This window comes from Lithobates pipiens, unplaced genomic scaffold (assembly GCF_037356315.1).
Source record: "Lithobates pipiens isolate NorthernLeopardFrog02 unplaced genomic scaffold, aLitPip1_a1.2 Scaffold_19, whole genome shotgun sequence".
NCBI classification, from domain to species: Eukaryota; Metazoa; Chordata; class Amphibia; order Anura; family Ranidae; genus Lithobates; species Lithobates pipiens.
In genome coordinates this window covers 111,299,297-111,319,300 of record NW_027507764.1, presented here as the reverse complement: position 1 = coordinate 111,319,300, position 20,004 = coordinate 111,299,297, and positions in this window count along the sequence as shown.

Genomic DNA, 20,004 nt, shown 5'->3' with positions numbered 1-20,004 from the left:
GAAAAATCAGATACAGATGGCAAAAAAAAACTTACAAGGGTTATAACCCTCCCCTACTCCTAAAATGAAACAAATGTTTTGTCTTTAGTGACATTTACCTAAGCATTATCAGATATCAATCAATAGGGACATAATACAAGCCTATTTTCACTGCCTGATAATGTAATGCTAATTTTTCATAAACCAGGACCCTTGAAAGAATTTCTATTCTATTAAATGTTATATGGAATGTAATAATTTAGTTTTAAAGCTGCCACTGGCTGTGATGTGTATTGTATTTCATCATCTGTGCCCTCCATGAATCATTCTTCAATTGCATTTTGCACATTGCACTGCATTTCAATTTTTTCATGAATATCGCCAGCCAGTTTCAACGTTGCTACTGATAAATTGAAAATGAAAAAGAGCATTAGAAAAAAAAGTTATGTTTTCATAGAATAGGGTGCAAATGTATGAAGAATAAATGGTTAGTAAACTAGCTTTACTGATTATATTACTGGCTATTCTACAAACAATTCTACAAACATGTAGAATTGAGTGGAATGGAAAGACCTTTCTATGGAGCATATAATCAAACTATTGTTAACTATAAACTGTAGTAATGGCATACGGGCAGAATGAGCACTTGAGTGAAAGGGACATATTGCAGTATTTACTGAGCAAGCCCAACATGGCTACCTTAGATTTTACAATACTCTCTCCACTTTGATGACATTTTAGTACTTAGTGACTTTGGCATTATATTACGATTATGATTATTAATATTGTTATTTACATAAATATGAATGATAGAGGCGATTCAGTTCGCATTGTGCGCTATACAAGTATTTCATTCATTCATAAATGCCTGATAAATAAGGTTTATTTATAAGATGTTCTCTAAATCTCTTCAATATGTGCAAATTCCCTATGTTTTCTCTTTACAAATGTGGTTACTTCAGAAAAATACTTCCTTATCCTGCTAGAAATCCAGTGAGTTGTAATTTACTTTGCACTATTTCCTATGCTACACTGAAATCTCAAGCAATGTTAGCAGCCCTGTCAATGTCACTGGATGTGGACTACAGAACACATCCTCTTATGTTATGCTGAGGAGGCGTTCTGTAGTCCAAATGAGTAGGCTAGGGTTACCACACTCCTCCTCCATAGATACTGTACTCCTCCCGCTGACTATGTAAGGGACAATTCTCTTTCCCACTGACCACTAATGTAAGGGGCAATTTGTCTTCCCATTGACCATTAATGTTGGGCGAATGATTCGGGCCGGGCATAAGTTGGGCCCAAACATTGGCTGTTCACTCGCTCGGTCCCCATCAACACCCATGTCCCCACCAACACCCTTGCCCAGTGGTTGTGACGGTATGTGGGCGTGGGTCTTATCGGACTCTGGAAGCCCCCTTTATCAAGGGGACCCCCAGATCCTGCCCCCCATGTGAATTGGTAACGGGCACATTGTACCCCTACCATTTCACAAAAAAAGTGTAAAAAATAGTAGAAGAGACAGGAGACACTTTGGGACAAGTCCTTTATTTAAAAAAAAAAATGTCCCATGATGTAAAATCATCTCACGCCACCAACGAGCCTCCATGGGAGACTCCCGCCGTGTGACGCTTCTTCTTGGTGACAGTTGTTATATAGCTGAGGGTGGGGCCACTCTGTGACATAAACAGGCGACCCCACCTGCCTCTGATGTCACGTGGTGTCAGAGGGGGATGGGGTCACCCATTTACATCACCAAGTGGCCCCACCCTCAGCTATATAACAGCTTTCATCGAAAAGAAGCATCACTCGGCAGGAGCCTCCCATGGAGGCGAAGCTGTTGCGGCTTTTTTTTTCTTTCTTTTTTCATGGCACCTCATTGCAAAGAATTCACTGAGGATCTGAAAAAAGGAATTGTTGCTCTACATAAAGATGGCCTAGGCTGTAAGGAGATTGCCAAGACCCTGAAACTGAGCTGCAGAGTGGTGGCCATTGGCCAAGACCATACAGCGGTTTAACTTTGGGAAAATAGACATATGAGTAGAGGTCGACCGATATGGGTTTTTCTCTGGCCGATGCCGATGCCGATATTTAGAAATCATGGCGGCCGATAGCCGATATATGATGCCGATTTTTTTGGGCCGATATGTTAGGCCGATTTTATTTTATTTATTTATTTATTTTTAATCCCCCTTGATCTAACACACCTTTCCCACTGGGGCGTTTTAAGGCGCTTTTGGGCTAAAAATAGCGCCTGTAAAGTGCCTGTAAAATGGCTCCCCTGCAGTCGGTGTGAAAGACAGAGTGCTTTCACACTGAGGCGATGCGCTGGCCGGATCTTAAAAAAAAGTCCTGCAAGCAGCACGTTTGGAGTGGTGTATACCGCTCCTCCACCACTCCTGCCCATTTATATGAAGGGCACCACTGCCGAAGCGCATGCAATGCGATTTGGCAGCGGTGCTTCATGGGCGCATTTAACCTCTTCCTTGGCCGCTAGCTGGGTTATATGTGCCCCACTAGCAGCCAAATAGCACCGCTAAAATGATGGTAAAGAGCCGCTAAAACTTGCGCTCCAGTGTGAAAGCGGCCTTCATACGTGATACAGAAAATTTCTTACACTTAAACATTTATTAAACAAAACAAACCTCCAATCAGTTTACTTGTATGTATGATTTAGATAAAAAAAAAATATATATATATATATAATATTAAATAAAAACAGGTAGTCAAAACTTTTGGACAAAAAAAAAAAAAAATGGGCAAACTTTACTGTTTTTATTTTATTTTTATTTTTTTCCCAAAAAAATGCATTTGAAAGACCTCTGTGCAAATGCCGTGTGACATAAAATATTGCAACAACCGCTATTTTATTCCCTAGGATCTCTGCTAAAAAAATATATATAATTTTTGGGGGGGTCTAAGTGATTTTCTGGCAGAAAATACAGGATTTTTACTTGTAAGCAACAAGTGTCAGAAAAGATTTAGTCTTTAAATGGTTAAACTGAGAACTTCTACACACAGAGATGACTTAATTCATTCAAGTGTAAACATTGTATCATTTAGTTCTTTTCTTGGCAGCCTGCCCAGAGTGGAGGAAAGTGTTGCTATGACGACTCAGTCAACTTAGACTGACTTCTTACAGAAGTCATTTCAAAGTCCCGCTGTAGTTCTAAATCGGCTTTTTATCAGCACAAATCGGCCGATGCCGATTATTTAAAAAACGGCAAATATCGGCCGATATATCGGCCGGCCGATATATCGGTCGACCTCTACATATGAGTGCTGCCAGCATTGCTGCAGAGGTTGAAGGGATGGGGGGATGGGCTGTCTGTGCTCAGAACATACACCGCACACTGTATCAAATTGGTCTGCATGGTTGTCATCCCAGAAGGAAGCCTCTTCTAAAGATGATGCACAAGAAAGCCCGAAAACAGTTTGCTGAAGACAAGCAGACTAAGGACTAATGGTTCAGATTATTTCAACCCTGTGGGGTGGCAACCAGGTAAGGAGTACAAAGACAAGTGTATCTTGCCTACAGTCAAGCATGGTGGTGGGAGTGTCATGGTCTGAGGCTGCATGAGTGCTGCCGCCACTGGGGAGCTTCAGTTCATTGAGGGAACCACGAATGCCAACATGTACTGTAACATACTGAAGCAAAGCATGCCCCCCCCCTTCGGAGGCTGGGACACAGGGCATTATTGTATCATGATAATGACCCCAAACACACCTCCAAAACGACCACTGCCTTGCTAAAGAAGCTGAGGGTAAAGGTGGTGGACTGGCCAAGCATGTCTCGAGCCCTAAACACTATTGAGTATCTGTGGGGAATCCTCAAATGGAAGGTGGAGGAGCGTAAGGTCTCTAACATCCACCAGCTCCGTGATGTTGTCATGGAGGAGTGGAAGAGGACTCCAGTTGCAACCTGTGAAGCTCTGGTGAACTCCATGCCCAAGAGTGTTAGGGCAGTGCTGAAAAATAATGGTGGCCACACAAAATATTGACACTTTGGGCCCAATTTGGACATTTTCACTTAGGGATGTACTCACTTTTGTTGCCAGCGGTTTAGACATTAATGGCTGTGCGTTGAGTTATTTTGAGGTTTTGTGACAGATAAAAGAGCAAATCTGTCCACAGACTCCATTGACCGGCTGATATCTATCAAAATGAATCATTCCTGGATTAGCAGCAGCTATGAAGCCCATGATGCTGATGTTGCTGATTAAGTGTTTTTAGGATGTGAAATCTCTGCAAGACTGTTTAGGCTGCCTAGCTTTGTGGTTGTTGATTTGATCTGGAAGAAATTATTTGGTATAGGTTTCATGGGCACAGTTAACACCCAAGGACCAATTTTTTCACACCTGTTTGGCAGGTGAATATCATTGAAATGTTTGACAGCAAGGCCAATTCTTGCTTCCATCAAGAGTACCTCTATGGGGTCAAGGTGTGAAGGCACCACCAACACCCAAAGCCAAAATTTCGGTCACTGTTTGACCTGGGCATAAAATTAGAATTTTTTACAGCAAGGCCAATTATTGCTTTCTTTAACAGCACCTCTATAGAGTTACAGTGTGAAGGCACCACAAACACCCAAAGCCCAATTTTTCTACACCTGTTACATCTGCGAAACAGAATTTATCCCAAAAATCTCTAATCTTGTTTTGTGTGCACTAAAATGTGGCATCATCAACTGGCTCCCCAAGCCGTTTTTTACAAAATAAAGGAAGCTTGCAGAGAAAATTTCATTTTTTTTTTCTTTATAAATGTCTTTTTTGCTGCAGCAGGTTCTATACATGATACAGATGCAACACTTTGCAGGCAGACTAAGGGGACCCCCCCCCCCCCATGTAATATATTTAAAGGAATTTTTCATTTTTATTGTTTCACTTTAAGCATCATTAAATCATTGCTCATTTAAAAATTTACTTTTTTTTTAAGTTTTTTTTCATTGATACATGTCCCCCAGGGCAATACCCAGACTCCCATAACCTTTGTATGCCCAATAACTTGCATATAAGCCTTCAAAATGGGCACTTTTGATTTTTCCGGTTCGGATCCCACAGACTTCAATGGGGTTTGTTTTTCAGCTCTGAACTTTTGCGATGCTCAAAAGTTCAGGCATGAACTGAATTGACCACTAATGTAAGTAGCAATTCTTCTTTCCAGTTACCACCAATGTAGAGGGCAATTCTTCCTTCCACTTACCACCAATTGAAGCTTGCAAATCTTCTTCTCATTGACCACCAAAATAAGGGATTATTCTTCTTCCCACTGACCACAAAGAGAGGACATTATTCTTCCTACCAATACTAGGAAATAAACATTGGAAAAAAATGTTAGGTTGTATTCACGTTTTGATTCAGTCAAAGTGCCTTAAGTTTATAGATTGGTGTCAAAATTCAGACTGCAAGCAAATGTAAACTCTTTTTATCACAAAATGTTTAATACAATTTACGCATAACATCTTTGTTAATTAACATTTTTACTTTATTTTTTTATTACTTTTATTTGTTTTTATGGGGTATGTTGGAACCTGTATGCTTCATCTCAGGCCCTGTACCACAAGCATTTGGCATGCACTTTACTGTAGCTTAGCTTATAATTTATATAGTCGTAAAACAAAATTGTACCTAAGAAACTGTCAGGTTAACAGGCATTTAAAGCCATCTTAATAGGAGAGGGCTATTTATTGAACGGAGTTATTTTGGATACACAAGGATAATACTTAGTACCTCACTAATTGTTCACATTGATTTTCTCATTCAGACTAGATACCAGGGTAATTAGGTGTGTTTTTGTTGAGTCTGGTAAATTAAAAAGATCCAGTGATGACCAATATTTGCTCAGGAAAGCTTGTTTTTCATTTTAAACTGCCTTAAAATAGAAGGTTCAATAAGACATAAATCAAAGTGGACAAACTGTAAAACCAAGCACAAGGGTTTATTTTTCTCTTTTTAAAATAGCATGGAGTTAAGAATCAAGACAGTTATTTTCTATGAATAAAAGGCACTATCCAGTTGAGAGAAAAAAAATCCTTACAGGTTAGTTACATGCATTGCAAGGATTTTTAGCAAAATGTATTGAAGATCTTTATCGGTTTCTGTTTTGCACATACTGAGAGAGTCATTGTTCATGCTAAATCTGTGCACTAATTGTTAAAATTTCATGATCAATGTCTCTGTTATTTACAGGATTTACTCTTCCACCATCTCTTTAGTTGTTCATTTCACCCTACCCTAGAAACCAACTCTAGGCTCCAGCCAACATCCTCAATAGAACTCATTCCCTCCTAAAGCTCTAGCCAGCAGTAAGTTATCCTCCTTTTTCATGTACCTTTTATTGATGTCTTCTGGCCAGTCTGGTGACACGCAGGGTTCTCTTAGGTATTTTTCTGGAGGCGGTTAGACCTGGATGATGCAGCGAGCAGTACCTTGCATCACGTCTCTCTCTGTATTAATACACTGTGGGTGCGGGGTACTAATGTCAGGGGCAAGGGCGATGATGCCCTTTTCATTCTTCCAGGTTGAATAATGAGTGTCTATTAGCCTGGAAGACTAAAGCCCCATATACATTATCAGATTTTCTGCTGATTCTTTCCTTCACATTTACCAAAACCATGTAGTACAAGGGTCTGCCTGATTGCATACAAATTGAAACTGCTAAGGTTTGACCTCATATTATATGGTTTTGGTAAATCTGAAGGAAACAATCAGCAGAAAATCTGATAGTGTGTATGGGCCTTTAGAACATATCCTGTTGAAAAGGTACAGAATGTGACAGTCATGGATTGAAGGTGATTATTGCAGTCTGTTTTTTTTTTCTGCAAAAAGGCTTTTAAAAATGTAGCCCAGAGTTTTTAAATTCTCATGTGGAGCATTGCTAGGAATGAACTCAAAATCTGTGCATACTTTAGGAGGAAATTTAGAGAATCAATCACAGGAGTAGAGGGTTAAAAATTCTGGGAAATGGTGACTACAAAGTGTATATACTAGGGAGGCTAAATCACCCTCGATGAAAAGCTTCACTAACAATCCCAATTAAATGTGTGGTATAAGAGATTAAAGGATCGCTTATCAGTTTCATTTTCAGGTATTATACCTCCTAGGAGAACCTTGGTCACCCAGCCTGTTGTGATAAGGGATCATACTTTTAATGTCACGGGGAGTTATTATGGCAAGGAGATTATGCAAAAAGAAGAGAGCCTATGCTCCTATGGAGGGGACCCCACTGCCTCTACAAAAAAACAGCAAACTTGTCAGAGGTCATTTCAACCACTCTTTAAGAATTCACTAAATACTACAGGTGAATGAATAGTGGGGTCATTAGTGGAGTGGATTTTAGTTTATTATCCCATCTGCTATGGTTGCAAGGAGAGACATTTTAACTGATTTGCATTTTTATAAATATAATTACTAGCTATAAATGGAATTACAATAATTGTGTAGGAAGTGATATATCTTTTTCTATTTTTTTAACAAATTGGAGCTTTTAGGAGAAACTTTTCCATAACTAAGGAGACTTGAATATTTATGGATTCTTAACAAGTAGTAAATGAGCTTTAAAAGAATTACCCACTGACCTCTGTAGACGGAGGCACTCTGGAGCAAATTATCCTCAAAATTCAGAGCAGAATAATTCAAGTTTTTTAAAGGGTTAATTTACCTTTGCAGAAAAAATAAATAAAGGTAAACTAACATCAAATACCTTCCCCATCCCCCAGTCCCCTATATACTTATCTCTGGGTTAGCTGAGCTGCCTCTCCCTCTGCAGCCGGTCCAGTGGTCCAGGGATTTGAAATCCCTGCTCTTCTCCCTCTTTTATGTCACTGCTTCCAGTACAGACCATATGGATTCACTGTGATGATACTGACCAATCAATTCAATCTGTTCCATGGTGGAAGCACTGCATGGAGAAGAGGGAGACAAGTGGGGATTTCAAATCCTCAAAAAAACTGGACTGGCTGCAGGGTCACAGACAGCTCAGCTGCCCCAAGGGTGAGTACAGCAGAGACCGCAAGGCTGGGGAGGGTGTCTTGTGTTAGTTCACCTTTACATTTTTTTTTTTCTATAAATGTGAACTAACACTTTAAAGTGAAACTTTAGTCATAAAATTAAGTCCTGCTAGATCACTCCAGGCTGGCACCTTTTGCAGGTATAGCTATGTAAAAAGATAAAAAATTTGTGTCTATACGATTTAAAATCCAGTAACACAAAGGGGTTGATTTACTAAAACTGGAGAGTGCAAAATCAGGTGCAGCTATGCAGGGTAGCCAATTGGCTTCTAAGTTTAGTTAGTTCAATTAAGCTTTGAAAAAAAAAACTGGAAGCTGATTGGTTTCTATGCCAAATTTGTAGAGGCAGATCTGCTGACAGTCTTAAAGTGAAACAAAACCTTCCTATTCTTTATAGCCAAGGAAGCTTCTTCTGTTTGATCTGCAACTGTCATGGTGCTGCACATGTGATCAGTTATGACACCAGCAATCTGACGGTTTGACAGTTTGGTTGAGGACACAAGCCAGTGTGACAGTTAGCAATCCCAGCATTGCAGGAATGTTAGAGTCCATTCACACAGGGGCAACTCCTGATCCGACTTCAGGTCGCCCCTAGTCGCCTCAGGTCGCCTCAGGTCGGACAACATTTAAAAAGCAATGTAAGTGAATGAGAGCCGTCTTAATGCACACTACTGAAGTCGCTCCGACTTCAGAAAAGGTTCCTGTACTACTTCTATCCGACTTGTAGGTGACCGGTACCCATTGATTTCAATGGAGATCGCCTCCAAGTCGGATCTCCGTCTATACGGAGGCGACTCTGACAGAATTATCAGCTCTCAAGAGGGGACACCACGCCAAATTTCTGAAAAAAAACTGGCGTGGGTTCCCCCTCCGAGAGCATACCAGGCCCTTAGGTCTGGTATGGATTCCAAGGGGAACCCCCTACGCCGAAAAAACGGCGTGGGGGCCCCCCCCCCCAGATCCACACCAGACCCTTATCCGAGCACGCTACCCGGCCGGCCAGGAAAGGGGGTGGGGACGAGCAGGCGGCCCCCCCCCCTCCTGAGCCGTACCAGGCCGCGTGCCCTCAACATGGGGGGGTGCCTTGGGGGAGGGAGGGCGTGCGCCCCCCCACCCCAAAGCACCTTGTCCCCATGTCGATGAGGACAAGGGCCTCTTCCCGACAACCCTGGCCGTTGGTTGTCGGGGTCTGCGGGCGGGGGGCTTATCGGAATCCGGGAGCCCCCTTTAATAAGGGGGCCCCTGGATACCGGCCCCCCACCCTATGTGAATGAGTATGGGGTACAATGTACCCCTACCCATTCACCTGTGAAATAAAGTACAAAAAAAAACACAACACAGGGAAAAAATATTTTATTGCACAGCTCCGGGGGTCTTCCGTCTTCGGGGGTCTTCTCGTCTGACTCCTCCACTATCTTCTTGTAGCTCTTTTGCTAGCGGAGGAGTCCGGCTTTCTTCCTCCCCGCCGCCGGCCTCTTCTCCCGACTTCGGGGGTCTTGTCCCCCTCTTCGGTTCTTCTGCCGGGCCACCGCGCCTTCTTATAGCTCTTTTAGAGGCGGTGGCCCGGTCTTCTGTCGTCGCCGCCGCCGCCTTCCGTTCTTCTCCTTCTTCTTCTCCTGGAGATGTTGACTCGACGAGCTCTCCGGCCACAATGCCAGGGACGCGCTCCGCTGCCACTTATATAGGGACAATGGGGCGGTGTCACATGGGTTGATGTCACATGGGTTGGTCACATGGGTTGATGTCACATGGTGACCCCGCCCCCTTACCATGTGACATCAACCCATGTGACCAACCCATGTGACACCGCGCTGTGATCTTAACTCAAGTCGTGTCCAAGTTGCCTGACTCAAGTCGCCTACAAGTCGTGTTGCCCCTGTGTAAATGGACTCTAAGGGCCGGTTCACACTGCAGGCGCGGCGAGGCGTCTCCGACTTGCCTCGCCGCGACCTGCGGCGACCTCAGCGGCGACTTGCAGATGACTTCTGTATAGAAGTCAATGCAAGTCGCCCCCGAAGTCGCCCAGAAGTAGTACAGGAACCTTTTTTCTGAGTCGGAGCGACTCGAGTCGCTCCTCTCAGAACGGTTCCATTGTACAGAACGGGGGCGACTTGCGGGAGCGAGGCGAGTCGTGTCGCCTCGCATCGCCCGCTGTGTGAACCGGCCCTAACTGTTTTTGGAAACCGTTATATAGATCAGTTTAGTTCCACTCTATGATTTACTGCTGTTCAGGAGCTCTGGACTTCAGAAAAATGGCAGCCTCCAGCAAGAAGAAACAGAAGCAATGCTGGAGGCAATTTACTGTGGAATGTATGCTCCTTGCTAAAGAACATTTATTTTTTATTAAGTTGTTATAGGAAAATGTCTGCTTTAAGTTGTTCTTTCAGTAGTACAGTTCATTCTGCCCTCCCAGCAGTAACTCAGCAGGATTTCAGCCATGTACACTTTAAATGAAGCACCAGTGGCGTCGCCAGAGCAGTGACACCATCCCGAGGGCGGCAAGGGAGAACTTTTGTTCAGACAAAACGGTTCTGCTACCAGTACCACCACACAGGGCTCTAGCTCTGTGTGTGTTTTCCTCTAAGGCTCTCACTGCTGTCACTTCTAAATACAGAAGCCTGCTGCTCAGCTTCTGCATTTAGAAGTGACAGCGCAACCATCCGGGCGGCTCACGGCTGCACTCAGGGGTCAAGTCCCGGGGAAAAAAGTGTTGGAACTCCCACTCAAGATCCACTCCCCCACCAAAAAAACAAAAATGATACGCTCATGTGCAAGAAAGCTTCAAAAGTGGTATTTTTCATCCAATTTTCGTATTGTGTATATAAAGCTTAACTGTTAGTATATAACAAAAAAAAACAATCCTCAATAAGCATAAATACGGTAGTTCTCTGAATAATCAGCATTCATTCAATTGTGCTTCCATGCAAATGTGAACATCATGTTCTGATCTTTATTGGGGAATGTTATTTTGTATATAGAGTGTTTATGTGGTGAGTTTATACTTTTCATTGAACAGAGTTTGGATAACACAGGGTTAAACGGAAAGGTCATAAATGAACTGCACATTATCTGGACAGAATGCTTGGGGAGATAGTGATGTGTTCCTGCTTAGGAGATGTATGTTAGCTTGGGGGTCTGCAAACTCTGCAGGGCTCCAACACATACTCTCTGCTATTCCAACCCTTCACATATTTCCACATAAACTTCCTTCCTGGCATTAAACTTTGCCAGGTATTGTGCTCAGCTTACCACCCCAAACTGATGTTCCTCCCTCAGCTCACCTCTCTCCCTGCATGTCCTGTGAGCAGAATAGCTGTGCTCCTCCTCTGGGTTCTCTGATCATATGGCACTGAAGACAGAAGAGGGGGGGATTCAGTGGGACACACAGAGCAACTATGCAGGAGACTGGGGGGGAGGAGAGATGAGGAGACAGAAAATCAGGAGGGGCTGGAGGAGAGCATCACGAGAGGTCTGACTAAATACAATCTCTTAGCAGGAGGGACCTGATCTACCCGTCAGCTAGCTGTGATTAACAGGTAGATCGAAGCGGAAGTTGTCATGGGGCCCCCTACTGGCAATGCCTGAATGGTGAGGTGTGCGGCACTTACTATTGCGAGCTGTGTCGGCAGCTGCTGGTGTAGCACCTGCCACACAGCTCGCATACTTCAAAGTCTTGCAGGACATGGCTGCTAAAGGGAACTGAGTTCCTGTTGTGGAAAAAGTACAGGAACTCCGTTCCCATACGTTCCCGTAGGACTTGAGCCCTGGCTGCACTGAATCCTTTCCTGATTGGTGTGCTGGTGTGATGTGTGGGGGGCGGTCAATAACATCACTGGTGCCTTGGACATCCAATCCAGGCAGATCCCATGATACCATCTCATCGCTGGTGTCAGGCATCCATCACCAGGCATTGCCTGCTGTGAATGCAAGCAGCCACAGTATCTTCCTCACTGTGAGGTCAGTTCTGATCCCATCCAGATACCCCATACATTAATTGCCTTTTCTGCTGCAATCACACACACATTGTATCGTCTGCTCCAATTATTGGAGCAGACATTGCAATGTATAGGTGATTGGAGCAGAAGATGCAATGTATGAGTGATTGGAGCAGACAATGCAATGTATGGGTGATTGGAGCAGACAATGCAATGGAGTCCAATCACCCATACATTGCATTGTCTGCTCCAATCACCCATACATTGCATTGTCTGCAGGAACAGATCCCATTTTACCAATATCCCCCATACCATTGTCTGTTTTTAGAGACAGATCTATCCTACCCTCTTCTTAGTCATTTCCTAGTCATTCCATACCCCATACCCCCATATACTGCACTGTCTGCTCCAACCCCATACAGGTTCCTATATATTGCATTGTCCGCAATCCCTAGAGCAGTGTGAATTTTGGCATCAAATTTCTATTTAGTTTTAGTCACAGTCTTTTGACTAAAATGCGATTTTCATTTTAGTTGCATTTTAGTCATCTGCAGTTGTTTTAGCTGTATTTAGTCAACTAAAATCGAATGGGTTTAGTTAAATTATAATGCATTATTTAAGCATTTCTCTAGAATTTCCAAACTCATTATATACTCCTTGAGTAAAATCTAATATGGAGGCCTGTAATACTGCGCAGTGCTCTGGACGTTGACCTGAGGAGGCCTGTAATGCTAAACAGTGCTCTGGACAGTGGTCTGAGGAGCCCTGTAATGCTACACGGCGCTCTGGATAGTGGTATGAGGAGGCCTGTAATGCACAGTGATCTGAACTGTAAGAGAACTGTCAGAATACGTTCTGTGTGCACATGTGCATGTGCGCACACTTACGGGCAACACACGCACACTTGCGGGCAACAGGCGCACATTCATGGGCAACTGGCACACACTCACGGGCAGCATCAGATCCTTGCGTGTGCTTATGCGCATGCACATAAATCGCATGCACGCGGAGGAGTGCGCTCCTAAACCCAGTTGGCGCCAGATGGCCTATTTAAAGGGTGCCCTAACTCCTGAACGGTGCTGACTGCTCTTTCAGCTGTGCTCCTGATACCCTGAACTTGTGATTTCCTGTCTGAGTACCGTTGCTGACCTTGGCTCCTGTTTGACCCTGCTTCTAGATCCTGCTTATCTGATCTCTGGCTTTTGACCCCGTCTCTCCAATGACCTTGCTTCTGGACTGTGTTTACCTGATCCCTGGCTCCTGATCCCGGCTTCTCATCTGACCTTGCCTTTGCCCGATGTCCTGGTACCTAGCTGTCTGCCTGTTAACGGACCAGGCTTCCTTTGTGACCTCGCTCCAATGTCCTGTTGTGCTCAGAACTTCTACAACTACAGTCCTGCGACTAGCTGCGACTTCCTGCAAAAGGTCACGGGTCTTCTCCTATGGGCACTCATGCTCCTCCTGGCTCTTGGCTCCTTCTGTTCCACCCTTAGCGGGACCTGGGCTGGAGATACAAGAGAGGCCAACCTTGTCAATTCAGTCTCCTTTCAGGTACGTGACATACGGTAGACGGTGGTCTGTGGAGGCCTGTAATGTACAGTGCTCTGGACCAGTGGTCTGAGGAGGCTTGTAATTCTACACAGTGCTCTGGGCAGTATGAGGAGGCCTGCAATGCACAGTTCTCTGGAGGGTCATGAATTGGGACTCTCGGGGGTCCTGTAATGAACAATGTTCTGGACGGTCGTGAGTCAGGACTTTTCGGGAGGCTTGTAATGCACAGTGCTCTGGATCTGGACAGTCATTTGAGGAGGCCTGTAATGCACAGTGATCAGGGCAGTGGTCTGAGGAGGCCTGTAATGCACAGTGCTCTGGACCAGTGGTTTGAGGAAACCTGTAATGCTACACAGTGCTCTGGACAGTGGTCTGAGGAGTCCTGTAATGCTGCACAGTGCTAAGCATGCCACATCACTAAGCATGCTGCAGTCTCTACCTTGCTTGCTGGGAAGGGAAGCACTCACGATCTACAGGCAGAGCTCCAAGGAAACTGGAAGTTCATGTGGGTAAACGTCCCTCCCTCACAATTTCACATAGTTCCAATTTTGTTCATTGATGAAAACTTGAATTTCATCATAGTTTTCGTCAATTGACAAAAATATGGGGTAATTTTTGTTTTGTTTTTGTCACTGGAAATATGCCGCTGATGAAAATTGAGGAAAATGTTTTCATCTGTGAAATTGACACTGCCCCAGAACTGATTCAGATCCCCACACTTTGTAGTGGGGGGGGGGGACACAATTTTTTACCGCACCAGGTGACACCAACCCTAGTGACACCACTGTTAAACACCAAGCAAGTTCGAGGTAGGAGCAGAGGAATTGATCTGCTTAGAGAATAAGTTCAATAAAACTTTGCTTTTGCTGTGAACTTTGAGCATTACGGTGCATTCACACTTGTAATTACATGCAAGAATCCCAGAAGGGGTTCCTGCAATTAGCTGCGAGTAGGCAGCCTCATTGAAAGCAATGATTAATGAATTGAAAGCTCTCACAGCTAATAGCGCCCACTCGCATTAATCAGTTATGCTGTGATCACATGCGAGTGATCAGCTGATCACTTGCAGGTGATTGCAGCTTGAATGATTACATGCAAGTGGATGCGATTAGCTTTGTGAGCCAGCAACCTCCAATTGCTTTCAATGGGGCTGCCTACATGCAAGTGGATGCGATTAGCTTTGGGAGCCAGCAACCTCCCATTGCTTTCAATGGGGCTGCCTATGCACAGCTAAACACCGAAACCCATTCTTAGGTCCCTGCATGTAATCACCGACAGGTGAATGCACCCTTCATTTTTCCACAGTGCCTGTAGCAATAGGTGGCCAATAAGGGCTGATTTTACAGCTCGTTTACTGCTAGCTAATAGTTTGTTATACTCAAATGCCTTTTGCCTTGCCATACAGTAGGTTTGCAGTTGTACCATATGCTATCTATTTTGGGATGATGAATTGAACAGTGTTTCGTGAAATGTTCAAAGCTTGGGATATTTTTTATAACCTAACCCTGCTTTAATCTTCTCCACAACTTTATCCCTGACCTATCTGGTGAATTCCTTGGCCTTCATGATGTTGTTTGTTCACTAAGGTTCTCTAAAAAACCTCAGAGGGTTTCACAGAACAGCTGTATTTATACTGAGATTAAATTACACATGGGTGGACTCTATTTAATAATTAGGTGACTTCTGAAGGCAATTTATTCCACTAGATTTTAGTTAGGTAAGGTATCAGAGTAAACTGGGCTGAATTCAAATATAAGCCACACTTTTCAGATATTTGTAAAATATTTTGAAAAGAAAACCATTTATCAATTTACTTCCACTTAACAATTATGTGCAACTTTGTGTTCGTCCATCACATAAAATCCCAATAGAATTAATTTAAGTTTTTGGTTGTAACATGTCAAATTGTAGAAAATTTCAAGGGGTACGAATACTTTTTCAAGGCACTGTATATTCATTATATACAGTACTATCACTCTCCATTATGAAATGTGTGTATATGAATTATATAATATTCCCCATTCAAGTGACATGCTAGGGAACGCTACATCCAGCATTTTTCAAAGTGCTTTGCTACTATGCTAAGAAGAATAGCCAGAATATCTTCTGTAATTCGATTTCCTATTATTCAGGTCTAGTTGCAAGACACTCCCCTCCCTCTTGTATTGATTTTGAGTCAGACAGGCAGCCAACAATGGGCAAACTGTGAACTTTGTATTTAGTAACCTCATAATGCTTGCAAGCTAAGTGTCATAGAAGAACTTGGTATAAAATCTTTATTCGTAAAATAAAGATTTAATAAAAGTTATATAAAGGATTAGCTCATACATGTGTAAAACATTCAAATAATAGCCTAAATATGAAATATCTATATGAAATATTTTATATTACCCTGACTAAAATAGTGAAAAATATACCTTTTCATATGTTTTTTTAATCCAGAACATTAGAAATAATTGAAGAAAATGAATACAAAACACTATGCTTTCCCTTTAATCATCATATAACAGTAAAACACTAATATTATTTGACTTGGAAGAACAGAAAAGGCATCAAAAGCTCAGCGCAATAATAAATGACTTAATACTGGAAAGATTAAATTATCACTGCTTGTGTTTTCTTATCACCTCTGGAGAACATGAATTCAGGTCACATGGGTGAAGACTAGACTGTAGTTCCCTTTGTAAAATGATTCATTGCTACAAGCAAAGCAATTATGATTTTTTTATTTTAAGTTTTTTTTATGTTTTGCTTCCTTTATTTTGTATCGGAAGCAGAAAAGAACAATAAAATAATGATAATGGCAAAAAAACTGAGAGAAAGGAAATGGCATACTAAACACAAAAACAAAAAATATGAAACATTGCAATTTATCAGATGTTAGATATGACGGCTGCATTTGTTTTTTTCAGGCTTTTTGCTTTTTTATAACTTGCCAGTAACATACTTCCTGTCCTAGGGTATCAATACTCACTCGCCATATTGTATCTATGGAGGAGCAGCATTGTTACATTGAGCATTGAGCGGAATAAAGAACAAGTATAGTTAATGGACCAAATGGGAGTACATCAAATACATTTATTGTTGTGGTTTACATACACTTTGTAAAAATTCCTGATATTTTTCCTTTTCAGTTTCCAAGGTAGGCACATCTAAAACTGAGTATTCAGAACCTAGGAACAAGTATTCCTATTTGGTCAGGGTGACCAGACATCCCTGGTTTGCAGAGATAGTCCCTATTTTAGGTGCCTGTCCCTTGGAAAAAGTATCCTGGATTTTACTCCTGGATAAAAGAACATGTCCCTGATTTTTTTTTCCAGCATGATGGACACACGGTCTACCAGGTCCTTCCCCTCACAGCTTGTGTAAACTTTTTCGTGGGAGGGTAGGACATGGATTATTTACTGCTTTGCTTTTGTTTCTGATGGTTGTGAAGTCTCCCTGCTATTAAAATACAATAGCTCAGCGGGGAGGATTCCCCCATTTACCTCGAATGTGCGGATGGGGGAATCGGATCCATTTTTTTTGGTAAACCTCCTGATTGGCATAGAGGAGTAGCAGACGCTGTATGGTTTGTAAGGTGGATTAGTCTGGCAGTAGCATTCATGTTGGACTGAAGGGGGGATAGTCTATTTAAAGGTAAGCCAATGAGGAGGAATTTGCATTAGTCAAGGCGTGAGAAAGGGATGTAGCTTAGAGATGTTGCGGCGGTAAGCTTTGGAAAGTAATTGGATGTGGGGCTGAAAGGAGAGTTCAGAGTCCAGGATAACACCTAGCACGCTGACATGTGGGGATGGGTGGATGGTTGTGCCATTGCTCTTGACAGATAAGTCAGGGGAAGAGGCACGTGGGGGAGGAAATATTAAAAGCTTGGTTTTCGACAAGTTGAGTTTGAGGAAGTGGTGTGACATCCATACAGATATGTCTGTTAGTAAGTTAGTGATGTGGGAGGAAACTGATGGAGTGAGTGGAGGGGTGGAGAGATAGATTTGTGTTTCTTCAGCGTAGAAATTATATTGAAAGCCGTGAGGGGCTATCAGCTGACCCAGGCAAGAGGTGTAGATTGAAAATAAGAGATCCAAGAATAGAACCTTGTGGTACCCCGACGGAGAAGGGAAGAGGAGTGGAGGAAGTAGAATTGTAAGTGACACTGAAGGTGCCTTAGGATAGGTAAGATGAGAACCACCGAAGAGCACAGTCATGGAGACCAAGGGAGTAAAGTTTTTTGGAGGGGGTGGTCAACTGTGTCAAAGGCAGCTGAAAGGTCCAGAAGTAGGAGTACAGAATAGTGTCCGTTGGTATTTGCAGTTACTAGGTCATTTGGGAGTTTTAAAAGAGCTGTTTCTGTGGAGTGTTGAGGGCGAAATCCAGATTGCAGGGCATCAAGAAGGTTATTCTTAATGAGGTGGTCACTCAGTTGGTTGTAAACCAGTCGTTCAAGGAGTTTAGAGGAAAAGGGAAGCAAGGAGATAGGGCATAGGTTGTTAAGATTGGTAGGGCCCAGGGACGACTTTTTAAGTATGGGGGTGACCAGTGCATGTCTTAGAGCATTGGGGAGAATACCAGAGGTGAGGGAGAGATTGAAGATGTGGGTTAGAGAGTGTAAGCTAGAGTCAGAGGGTGAAAACTTTTCACACCACAATCAAACTGCAAGAGGCCAAAATCGTAATGATAGAGGAACTCATAATTTAGGTAAGACTCAATAGCTAAATAAACATTGAAATAATGTGAGCATTGCTACAGATTGAGTTGAAACAGCGGTGACAAACAGATTTACCAAATATGCATTTGAGCAGTCACTCAATGTTCAGTTTAAAGGAGATGGGAGTATAAACGTAGATTTACCTGTGAAGAGAAAAGAAAATGTTCAGATGGATGGTGCAAGAGCGGAAATGCCACTTATTTAAAAGAACCCCACTTCTTTGGAAGAACCCCCTGTATGTGCAGCCCCTGTGTAGATTTCACCTACTATGTAACTATGTAACCTTGTAAACACAGGTGCTGCTGTCCTTCTGGTCTGGGATTCTATAGAAACTACTAAGGAGTAAGATGCTGCGTTCCAGTGCCACACCAATATTTCTACCGGTGAGAAGCTGCATTCCAGGCCAGTTGGACGACGATTGGAGAATCGCCCCATCACTGCTGATCTTGTCTTCAGATCTTCTCAGGGGCCCCTGCAACTGACCTTTGTTGCAACATTGGAAAATAAATCCAACCAGACAGTGCTACACCTCAGCAGAGAAAATGGTGCACCGTTGCTTGCTTTCAGCCTCTGCAAGCTGTTCAACAACATATAAGTGCCACAAAAAGGTGGCAACACAGTGAGCTGTGGTGTACAAAATGTTATTGATCATTGAAACAAAAAGTTGGATTTTATCCCCGGAACTTATTTTTTGCAACATTAATCTGGAGGTATATACAGTTGTGCTCAAATGTGTGCATACCCTGGCAGAAATTGTGAAATTATGGCATTAAATACATCAATACTGGGCACTTTCGCTCCCTTCCTTCTCAGACCAATTTTCAGCTTTCAGCACTCTCGCACTTTCAATGACAATTGTGCGGTCATGCTACACTGTACCCAAATTAAATTTTTAACATTTTGTTCGTACAAATAGAGTTTTCTTTTGGTGGTATTTAGTCACAACAAATTTTTTTTGCGATATAAGCGAAAAAAGAGCTGAAATTTGGGAAAAAAACAATATGTTCTTCTTTATTTTTTAAAAGAAATCCAATAAAATAGAATTTTGTCATAAATTAAAGCGAAAATGTATTCTGCTACATCTTTGGTAAAAAAATCCCTGTTAAGTGTATAATAATTGGTTTGTGTTATCACGGACATATGTACGCAGATGATCATGTACAGATGTGCGCAGGTGATCACGGACATATGTGTGCAGATAATCATTGGGACATGAGATTTTACTGGGACATATGCAGGGGGGCAGGTGTTTTTACTATGTGGGAACATGTGTGTGGGGACATGTGTGTTTTACATTGTGTACATGTTTTACATGTGTGTTTTACACTGGTGATCAGTGTGTAAAAAGCTGTAAAAAAAAACAGCTCATTCTCACTGATTACCAGCCGGCTGCAGCAATCCACTCTCCTCTCCTCACTGACAACTTCTGTGTGAGGAGAGGAGAGCTGATCACCTGGCAACCGACTCTCTGTTTACATCACATGATTTGACATGATTTTAGTAAAAAAAAAAAAAAACAGCAGTGAATAAATACCAACAAAAGAAAGCTCTATTTGTGTGAAGAAAATGTTTTTTGGCATGATCGTGTCACCCGGACACGGCGCATCTCTGATCGGCAGGAGGGCTTTGTGATTGGCCCTCCTGATCACATAACGGCCGTGTCCAATCACAGCCATCATGTTGTTAAAAACAACCACATTGTCTTTTTAGAGAGCAGCCTGTATTTCTCCTGTGGTTACCTGTGGGTTTTTCTTTGTATCCTGAGCAATTATTCTGCCAGTTGTGGCTGCAATCTTTCTTGGTCTACCTGACCTCGGCTTGGTATCAAA